Genomic DNA, 9,703 nt, shown 5'->3' with positions numbered 1-9,703 from the left:
AGAAAATAAATACAAAGGTAAGCTGTTTTACTAATTATTTTATAGCCACAAACTCACACAGAGGATGATGCCCTATACAAAACAGGACAAATTGAAATGAGGTGTTCCCTTAACGAGACTGAAGATTCGGCCTCTGGCTTTTGGAGTCGAAGATGCAGTCCCTGTTCTTGGATGGTTCACTGAGTGTTTGGCAGAGTCCATAGTTTTAACCAGATTTAAGCAGAAGAATGGCCGCCAGACCCAGGTGGAAGTAGATGAAGTATTGGTTTCATGTGTCACATAGCTGCTGAGTTCTATCCTACAATGCAGGGCCAAGTGGGGCTGTCCTAGCCAGACTTCTTGGTGTGGACCGCCATATCCCTTTCTATGTTATACGTCTCCAAAGCCTGAGCAATGCGCTCGCTCCACGGAGCCCTGCTGCCTCTTTCCCAACTCATCTGCATTTTTGATCACTGCCTTCTGCTCTCACGTAGTTAAGGCAGAGCAGGGGCTGGTTGGCTGCCGTGAGCTATGGGGGAAGGTGCTGGTGCCGCACCACAGCCCAGAAGAGCCGGTCGCTACTGAAGCTGTGGCACATCTAATAAATAATTAAGTTTTCAAAAAGAATTTTTTAAAAAAGACTAACCGTTATCTACAGTAAAAATGTCTTAACTTCCCCTGCAACCCTCATGACCTACGATTTTACTTAATCAGCAGTGACCCCGCCCAGTGTCCATCAGGAAACATCCTAGGATTAATTAAGTCTCTTGGTGGCCCTTGGAAGTATAGCTACAAAAGTCACCCAAAACAGTATGTATGGCCACCATAAAGACACTAGATTATTACTTTCTCTTGAAAAGGTATATGTCCTGAGCATGTCATATCTTTTCTCTGAGCACTACATTCTATTGACATTTAAGATCATGCTTCAATCTATTACAATCTCCTCTTAATAAACGCCAACTCTGCCTCACACTGAACTTCTTCTCTGCACAGAGTAAAGCATTCCAGGTTCACCTGAGTCGCACTCTCTGGTTAGAACATCTCAAGCTGCTATAGGTGAGACGGGGTTTCCACCCATTACCACACAGCTACTGACAAGTTGACTTTGTTTAGCTGCTCGTTCAGGAAGGCTTTTAAACTCATGTGGTCTGGAGTCTCAGTTGCTTGAAATGTGCGAGGAGTTTTCATCTTGGGAAATGTACTCACCATTGCTTAGAGACCTGTTTCCCATTCTCTTAAACGCCCTTAAAATGGCAACCCTTTGTTCTTTGAGCAGTGATTTGATTTTGAAAACAGCCAAGTATATGTGAAGGGTGATCTAGTGAAGTCATCTTGGGAGAGCCATTTTCTAATGAAAAATGAAGTGTGACCATAAGTGTTAAGACAGATCCAGTGTAGAACTTTTGAGTTGTTTGAAGGTTGTTCTCAGGAGGGGATTTCTAAACTCCTGTGCAGCGATGAACAGAGACATACTAACAAAGGGGTTTTATTTCATTTGTGATGTAAGTCTTAAGGAAACACCCAGGCTGTGCCAAGGTCTAGCTCAAAGGAGTGCAGGAGGAGTCGTCTTGCCATTTAAGTGAAGTGCTAGGTAGGTAAAATTAATATAGTGATCTCATTTGGAGACAGGAGTTTCATATTCTCGTTAGAAGGTTAAAGGAGTGAAAGGCCAGGAGAGCTGGGTGTAAATTCATAGACAATAACTGTGTAATTAACAATCTATCTTTCTGGCAGGTAAGGGGATTTGGCCAGGGACCAACGCCATCTACTACACATCCTTGTGTGCCATACCATGTGTGCCTCATCAATAGGTCTTTACCTAGACATAGCCAGGCAAAAATATGTACTGTGTCCTTTGCAAATGTTTACTGATCTTTGCTTTGTAGTGAAAATGAAAGAGCTGAGTAACATATGGTCCTTCCCTGAAAGCAGCCTTCCTGGACAGATGGGCGTATGTTGGACTAAAGATGCGACCGAGAAGAGGGACAGTATCTTCATTACCTCTCTCCTCATATGCCCCATCTCAGAACGCGCTTCTCTTCCAACCCACACATCCAGGGCCTTTGTCTTGCTGGGTGTCACTCCCTGGAAATAATCAGTATCTGCACTTGTATTTAAGAATTATTTTTTAAAGGCAGTGTTTTTCCAGTTGCATTAGTTAAGTCATGAATCCTGAAACCTGGAGAGTAACAACCTTGGTTATTCAAAGTAGAGATAGGGGGGAGCAGAACACAGAACACTAGAGTACATCACAGTGGCACTGGAGGTGGTGACTAAGGTCAAGAGTAGGAATAATGTGCCTTCTGAGCACATATGTGTTGGCATACATGTATTAGAGGCTTTTTCTAGTCAGGGTAAATGTTTTTCTTAAAATGAATTGTCATCAAAAGAAAAGTTTGAAAAACACTGCCCCAAACTGAACCCAGCTGTGTTAACTTGCTCGTGAAAGATTCCACTCAGATAACATGTCTTAAGTGGGTCACGACGTAATTGTAAGATGAAAGTATCTAGTCTGGAGGGGTACTTTCAAATGCATTTGTGGAACAGAAGGTAAATATTTGGGATTTGGGGTTCTTTTGGCATCGTCTGTGTTAATAAACCTGCTTTATCAATAAGGCTATTAAATAACCTACTGGGCTCAGTTCTGTGTACTGAGAATGTAATGAAGACAAAAACACAGTTGGGCTTCTTAGAAGTGATTTCACAAGGTCATAAAACAAGGCGCTCACTTCAGTAACAGTGACAGATGCCCCAGTAGAGTCACAGCTGTGGCAAGGTGAGAACTCTGGCTTGATGTAGGTTTGTTTCCTAGTTGGTACCCTCCCTCAGGACACTTCCATCTCATTCCAGAGATAAGGTTTATACCAAAATCTAAGTGACATCCCACATGTACAGACTCATTTGACAGAGGTGAAAAGAGTGCTTTTACCTTGTCTGTTCTGTGTTGGTCATTTTTCCTCCAACAACAAGATGATGATGATGGTGGTGGTGGTGGTGGTGGTGGTGGTGGTGGTGGTGGTGGTGGTGGTGGTGATGGTGGTGGTGGTGGTGGTGGTGGTGATGATGATAATAATGATGATGAAGAAGAGGAAGAAGAAGAGGAAGAAGAAGAAGAAGAAGAAGAAGAAGAAGAAGAAGAAGAAGAAGAAGAAGAAGAAGAAGAAGAAGAAGAAGAAGAAGAGGAAGAGGAGGAGGAGGAGGAAGAGGAGGAGGAAGAGGAGGAGAAGAGGAGGAGGAAGAAGAAGAAGAAGAAGAAGAAGAAGAAGAAGAAGAAGAAGAAGAAGAAGAAGAAGAAGAAGAAGAAGAGAAAATAAGTGAGAAATATAAAACCAATTTTGATGCCTGCAGATAAACTGAGGCCATGCACTTATAAATTAGAACTGGAAAATGCAAGTCAAACCTACTAACGGGGACATGGAAGATACTGAGCATCCTTGACTGAATCAATCCACTCGAATGCAGCATCTGATTGGTGAGGAATTGTTTCTCTGACAGTTCCTAGCTCCCAGCAGAGGCAAGCTCATGATAGTCTACACCCATCACCATAAGACCACTAAGCAAAAACTCCAGTGACATTATCTAGACCTTAGAAAGCAATCACCTGTGGGCCACAGTCTGTGCGGATATCAAGACTGTGACCCCTAAAGTGTCCAGGAAAGAAAATACGTTTGAGCTGTTTAAAGGGCTAAGATCTCAGATTTGGATGATTTCACTTAGCAGTGCTGTTTTAATCAGCTTCATTAAGGTGTTGCTCATAGTCATCAAAATCTAGTAAGCGTGCAATAGTTTTAAGGAATGAATTTAATACCTTCAGAACCGTCAAGAGATCAAACCCGCTCCATGTGTCAGAAGTTCCACACTGCCCCTCGTGTAGAATCAAGCTTTAAAGCAAACTCTGAAGTTGATCAAATTAGCCAATAATGGTGAAATGGAATAAATTAAAATTATCACTTAAATTAATTCCTCAATAAAAGTAGCAAGGCAAACTACGGAAACTCAAGAAAGAATTCTTAGTAATGAAAGTATAACCTGTCCCAAGAAAAACAATCCATTGAAAATTAATCTAATGTAGAACTCACAAGTCTCATTCTTATCCATGCCAATTTATTCAAGGAATCTACATTAACCCCGGGCAATGATGGCTCACACTTCTAATCCCAGTCCTCAGAAGGTAGAAACAGGCAGATCTCTGAGCTCTAGACCAGTCTGGTCTACAGAGCAAGTTGCAGGATAGCCAGGACTACACAGAGAAACCCTTTCTCAAAAAAGAAGAAGAGAAGAAAAAGGAGAGGAAGAGAAAGAAGAAAGGAGAGAAAGGGAGAAATAGGAAGGAAGGGAGGGTGAGGGGGAAAGAGGAAGAGGCTAGGAGAGGGAGATGCAGAGAGAAAGAGGAAAAGGGAAGTGTCCATTAGTGCTTCAAGATAGCATACTGAACAAGCACTATACAGTGAGGCCAAAGAAGTTTGGGGTCTGACCATTCTCAAGACATGAAAGGATGACTGGTGCTTACAAACTACTTCCTTCTATGTTCATCATAGGAGGTTAATATGCACCCTGATTCCACAAAGAAGAAAAACATTCCTCTAAGTAACCAAATGGTCATGAGTACAACTGTATAAGTTTCAGACAGATGTTTCAAAATAGAAAAAGAAAGAAGCCAGATGGGTATATAAAAGGCAGGAACCAAATTAAGCCCAAGATTACCCGGGAGATAAAACGATGACTAGAAGTAGATCCGCCAGCACTGACCAGCCAGCGCTCAGCCAGCCAACAGACATGGCTCAGACTTGGCTTGACCCCAAAACAAGCAGAGTACCCAGATCCACAAAGGCTCCAGAGTGAACCATGTGTTGAGCCACAGAGTCTGCTGTGTTACAGTAATGTCTACAGCTCTTTCCCAGAAAAATGCTTTAGGAAAAATGGGAATTCTCATATTATTAGGCAGGATGAGCCTCGTGCACTTTCCCCAACAATGAAGAAAATACAATAAATACAATATTCAAACACACACACACACACACACACAGAGAGAGAGAGAGAGAGAGAGAGAGAGAGAGAGAGAGAGAGAGAGACCCCTAAATGTTTTCAATAAAATTTCAAAGGAAGCAAAAATAGAAAGAAAACACAAATTTGCACCGGAAAAAGAAAGAAAAAAAAAAACAAGATCAAAGCAATTTGAGAGGGTTTCATGTTATACTTTGAAAATCATTAGCCCCACTAAAACATTTTCCAGCATGTGTAAACCTTTCTCAGACTCAGAGCTCCCAAATGTCGTGCCCGAGATGTTTCCCTGTGCACTGTGCTATCTGAGGTACTCAGCATTGAACTTGAACTGCATTTGTTCACAGCTTGTTTAGTTCTGTTCCTGGAGTCTGCCGACTCACCTGCTCCACGCAGCACACAAAAAGGCCACAAAATGCTGCAAACCTCACTCATCATTCATGTGTCTGACTCTGACCAAGAAACATTGTCCATTCTATTCCACATTGGTGAACTACAGAGGCCTCAAAGGGACAGGAACCTCCACGTGAGTGTTCATCCTCATTCACTGTACCTGACCATCAACTCCCAAATCCTTCTGCAGTCTACAGGATTTACCCCCATTGATCCTGACTCAAGTTAAACCTGAAAAGGTTATGGATAACATCTTCCTGAACGTTACTGAGACATCAGAGAAGAAAAGAGATAACGGTGAGAAGCTATGGTCTGCTGCTTCTGAGTGACTGCTTCAGTTAAGACCAAGATAAGGACTTACAGAACAATCAGCCTCATCTGTGATGGCCATGGGGATAGGGAAGAAAATACACTTAATATGCCCAACATACCATGCATCCTTGTACAAAGACTACAATCCCCTAGAGAGTTTACTAAAACATTCCGGTAAGCAAACACAGAATTCAGTCTTTGTTGCAAGCTCCCAGGTGACGCCCACACTTCAGGTACCTGGACACCACACCAATTTTAGGCCCATTTCTGAACATCTGAGGTTTCAGAAATCAGCATCTTAGTGCCCCCAGGATGACTTGTACATTAATATTTTACCTTTATTACTACTGTGGGTAAGTGTGTGTGGTATGTGCATGGCATGGTCCATTCTGTCCTTCCGCCGTGACTTCCAGGGATAAACTCATCGGGCTTCAAGGACAAACACATTTTACCCACCAACCATCTCTCCAGCCCTCTCACACAAACGTTCTAAACCATTTCATCTTTCTGAATCACAGCTAGGATAGTAATACTTGAGTCTTCCTTGGCCAGTTGTTCAAATGGCAGCCAGAATAGCAAAGGATGCATAGTGGGAGTTATATTTTACATCCAGGAAGGTTAGACAGATGCTCAAAACATCACAAGGGAGCAAAGATGCTGTCCCTCCTTAAATACTGCTTTGCCATATGCAGTTAAGTTTCATGGGGACAAAGGCAAAAGGAGATTGTATCTTCTTTGATGTATCCAGAAAGGAAGAAGACTATGAGGGGTGACATGGTGCTCCCCTGAGTATTTGGCCATTTGTTCTTTTCTATGATTTTCTGACTACTGGTATGAACATCTATTATTTTTGAAGTCAGGGTAAGAAAAGGTTTTGAAGTCTTTAATTTGAAAACTACCACACTCATGAAAATGCCACAGAAGGCAACACTTTCTAAAGTGGCCACTTCCTCAAATTATCTTTGTCCGGTGTTCTGACTTCTTTCTGTAGTGTAACTCAACAAATTCTCCAGTTTCCTCTATGGTATCCCTGTCTAGAACATTTCTCCCACTATATTGCCACTATCCAGTGAGATAGGCAGATTTCTACTTTATAAATGGATACTTCTGTTTTCTCTTTATTTAAAGATTGATTGGTCAACTGATTGGTTCATTCACTCATAAGTATATACACATGCACAAATATATGCATGAGTATATGTGCCCAAGTATGGGGCCACCTGCACATGCCTGGAGGCCAGAAAGCTCTAGGTATCCACTTCTGTCCTTCTCTCTTTCTCAGAGGCAGTTCCTGAGTCCAAGACTTGATCTTGATCAGCTACACAGGAAGGCAGCAGGCCACAGAGACCCTCCTGTCTCTTGTCTCCTGGCTCCTCTAAGCCCTCAGAAGTAGAATCAGAGGTATTTGAGAGATATATGCCTTGCTGTGTGGGAACTGGGGTGCAAACTTCAGTCCTCATGATTTTGCAGCAAGTGCTCTTCCCTACTGATCTATGCATCCATCTGTTCTGTTTGTTTGTTTGTTTGGTTGGTTGGTTGGTTGGTTGGTTGGTTGGTTAGTTGGGTGGTCATTGTTAGTTCTAGTATTTTCTTTTTGGTTTGTTTTTTTTTCCAGTTTTTGCTTGTTCAGCTTTAAGTCAAAGGCACTATTTGCTAAGTAACATTAATGACCCACCCTACCTGTTCAATACGCATAAACACATCTAGCTATTCTATTTCTTCAATGTTTTACATAGTTTTAACCTATTGTCTTAGTTAGGGTCTTATTGCTGTGAACAGACACCATAACCATGGCAACTCTTATACAGACAACATTTAATTGGGGCTGTCTTACAGGTTCAGAGGTTCAGTCCATTATCATCAAGGAGGGATCATGATAGCATTGCAGCATTCATGGTACAGGAGGAGCTGAGTTCTACATCTTCCTCCGAAGGAAGCCAGGAACAGACTGAGCATCCCCAGGCAGCTAGGAGGAGGGTCTCCAAGCCCACCCCACAGTGACACACTTCCTCTAACAAGGCCACACCTTCTTTTTCTAATTGGATATCTTTCTTTATTTACATTTCAAATGTTATCCCCTTTCCTGGTTTCCTATCTATAAGCCTCCTATCCTCTCCCCGTCCCCTTCTTCTATAAGGGTTTCTTCTTCCCCATCTATCCCCCCACCGACACTCCCCTACACTGGGGGTCCAACCTTGGCAGGACCAATGGCTTCTCCTTCCACTGCTGCCCACCAAGGCCACACCTTCCAATAGCACTACCCCCTGGGCCAAGCATATGCAAACAGTCACACCTATCAATGACAAAACTGTGAAACATGGGCGTTGTTTTATTTAATGTATTCCTCGTTTACCCTATGTAACAGTAACTAATTATCATTTGTAACATATGACACTTTGAAGCCTTTGCCCATTAGTCTATCGTCTTTTATTTGAGATGTGGTTTCATGCATCCTAGGCTAGCCTTGAACTTGAAACATAGTCAATGATAACCTTGAACTTATGATTTTACTGCCTCCACCTTCTGAGTACTAGGATTATAAGTGTATACCGTCAGAGTCAGTTTTGTGGGTCATGGGAATTAAATTCTGGACCTCATGTGTGCTATGTAAACCCTCTACCAGCTAAGACACATCCCCAGCCCCTGTTATGCCAACTTTTGATACAGTCATATATCTTCCCATTGTATCAAATGATGCAAGTGCTTACATATTTTCTTATCTAAACCCTTAATTTAAAAAGGTACACTCTGCATGAGGACCATAATTATGTCTCATCCTTGACATAAAACTTGATAGAAAAACGAGAGCAAACTACACTTACACTATCGCCATAAGGCCCATGTTATTTCTAACAAAGATAGGAAATGTGGCGATTCCTAAGCTACAGCTCCATGTAGGTCAACCCCAAAGACGTCATTCAAATCAACACGTGTGTCTCTAGCTTCAACACATCCCAGGGAAGACCTACTAAATCAGGACCCTCTGTCTCCGCAGACGAAGGGTGCAGAAGAAGAAGGCAGCATTCTTGGTACCTCTCCTTTCACATTACCCCATCTTGGAACACTCTTTTTCATCCAGTGTTGGGGTCGAGTCAAACATTCTTCTATCACATGGCTATAATTGCTATAAAAAAATTCTGACTTTTAAAAAAATATTTTAATATGAATTGTGTATGCATGTATATGTATATCTTTGTGGGGATACATGCACATGTAGAGTGTGGGAGCAATAAGAGTCCGGAAGAAAGCATCATACCCCTCTGGATATGGAATTACACATGGCCCTATGCTGCCTGATGTAAGTGATGGGAACCAACCACTGAGGCTTCTGAAAGAACAGCAAGTGCTCTTAACTGTTGAGCTGTTTCTCCAGTCTAATTCTAACATGTTTTCATTTGGTTCCTAATTAGTGGAGCTGTTTGGGGAAGCTCAGGAGGTGTATTATTCAAAGATGTCTTCAAAAGGTTCTATGGAAGTTAATTGAGTTCTTGCAGGAATGCAAATGTCTCATGTTCTAACACCTAGCATGGATACTGAGAGACCACCAGTATTACCAGCCAAATTTCCTAAGGAAAGTTTTTTTTATGGAAACTTGCTGGGATTATATCTGTACTCTAAGTGTATAAATCTGGAGGAAATGGACAACTTCCTAGACAGATACTAGGTACCAAAGTTAAATCAGGAACAGATAAATCATTTAAACAACACCATAACTCCTAAGGAAATAGAAGCTGTCATTAAAAGTCTCCCAACCAAAAAGAGCCCAGGTACAGATGGGCTCAGTGCAGAATTCTATCAGACCTTCATAGAAGACCTCATACCAATACTATCCAAACTATTCCACAAAATTGAAACAGATGGAGCGCTACTGAATTCCTTCTATTAAGCCACAATTACTCTTATACCTAAACCACACAAAGACCCAACAAAGAAAGAGAACTTCAGACCAAGTTCCCTTACGAATATCGACACAAAGATACTCTAAAATTCTAGCAAACCAAGAGCACATCAAAAC

At 41.9% G+C, this 9,703-nt stretch overlaps 1 pseudogene; it reads right to left on the bottom strand.

Moving 5' to 3' along the window:
* Positions 1-205: 205 nt before the first annotated feature.
* Positions 206-5,767, bottom strand: LOC116896063 (annotated as a pseudogene).
* Positions 5,768-9,703: the final 3,936 nt, after the last annotated feature.

Source organism: Rattus rattus, chromosome 3 (genome assembly GCF_011064425.1).
Source record: "Rattus rattus isolate New Zealand chromosome 3, Rrattus_CSIRO_v1, whole genome shotgun sequence".
Lineage (NCBI taxonomy): Eukaryota > Metazoa > Chordata > Mammalia > Rodentia > Muridae > Rattus > Rattus rattus.
Note: the sequence above shows the minus strand (reverse complement) of the source record. Positions and strands in the feature narration are given on the sequence as shown.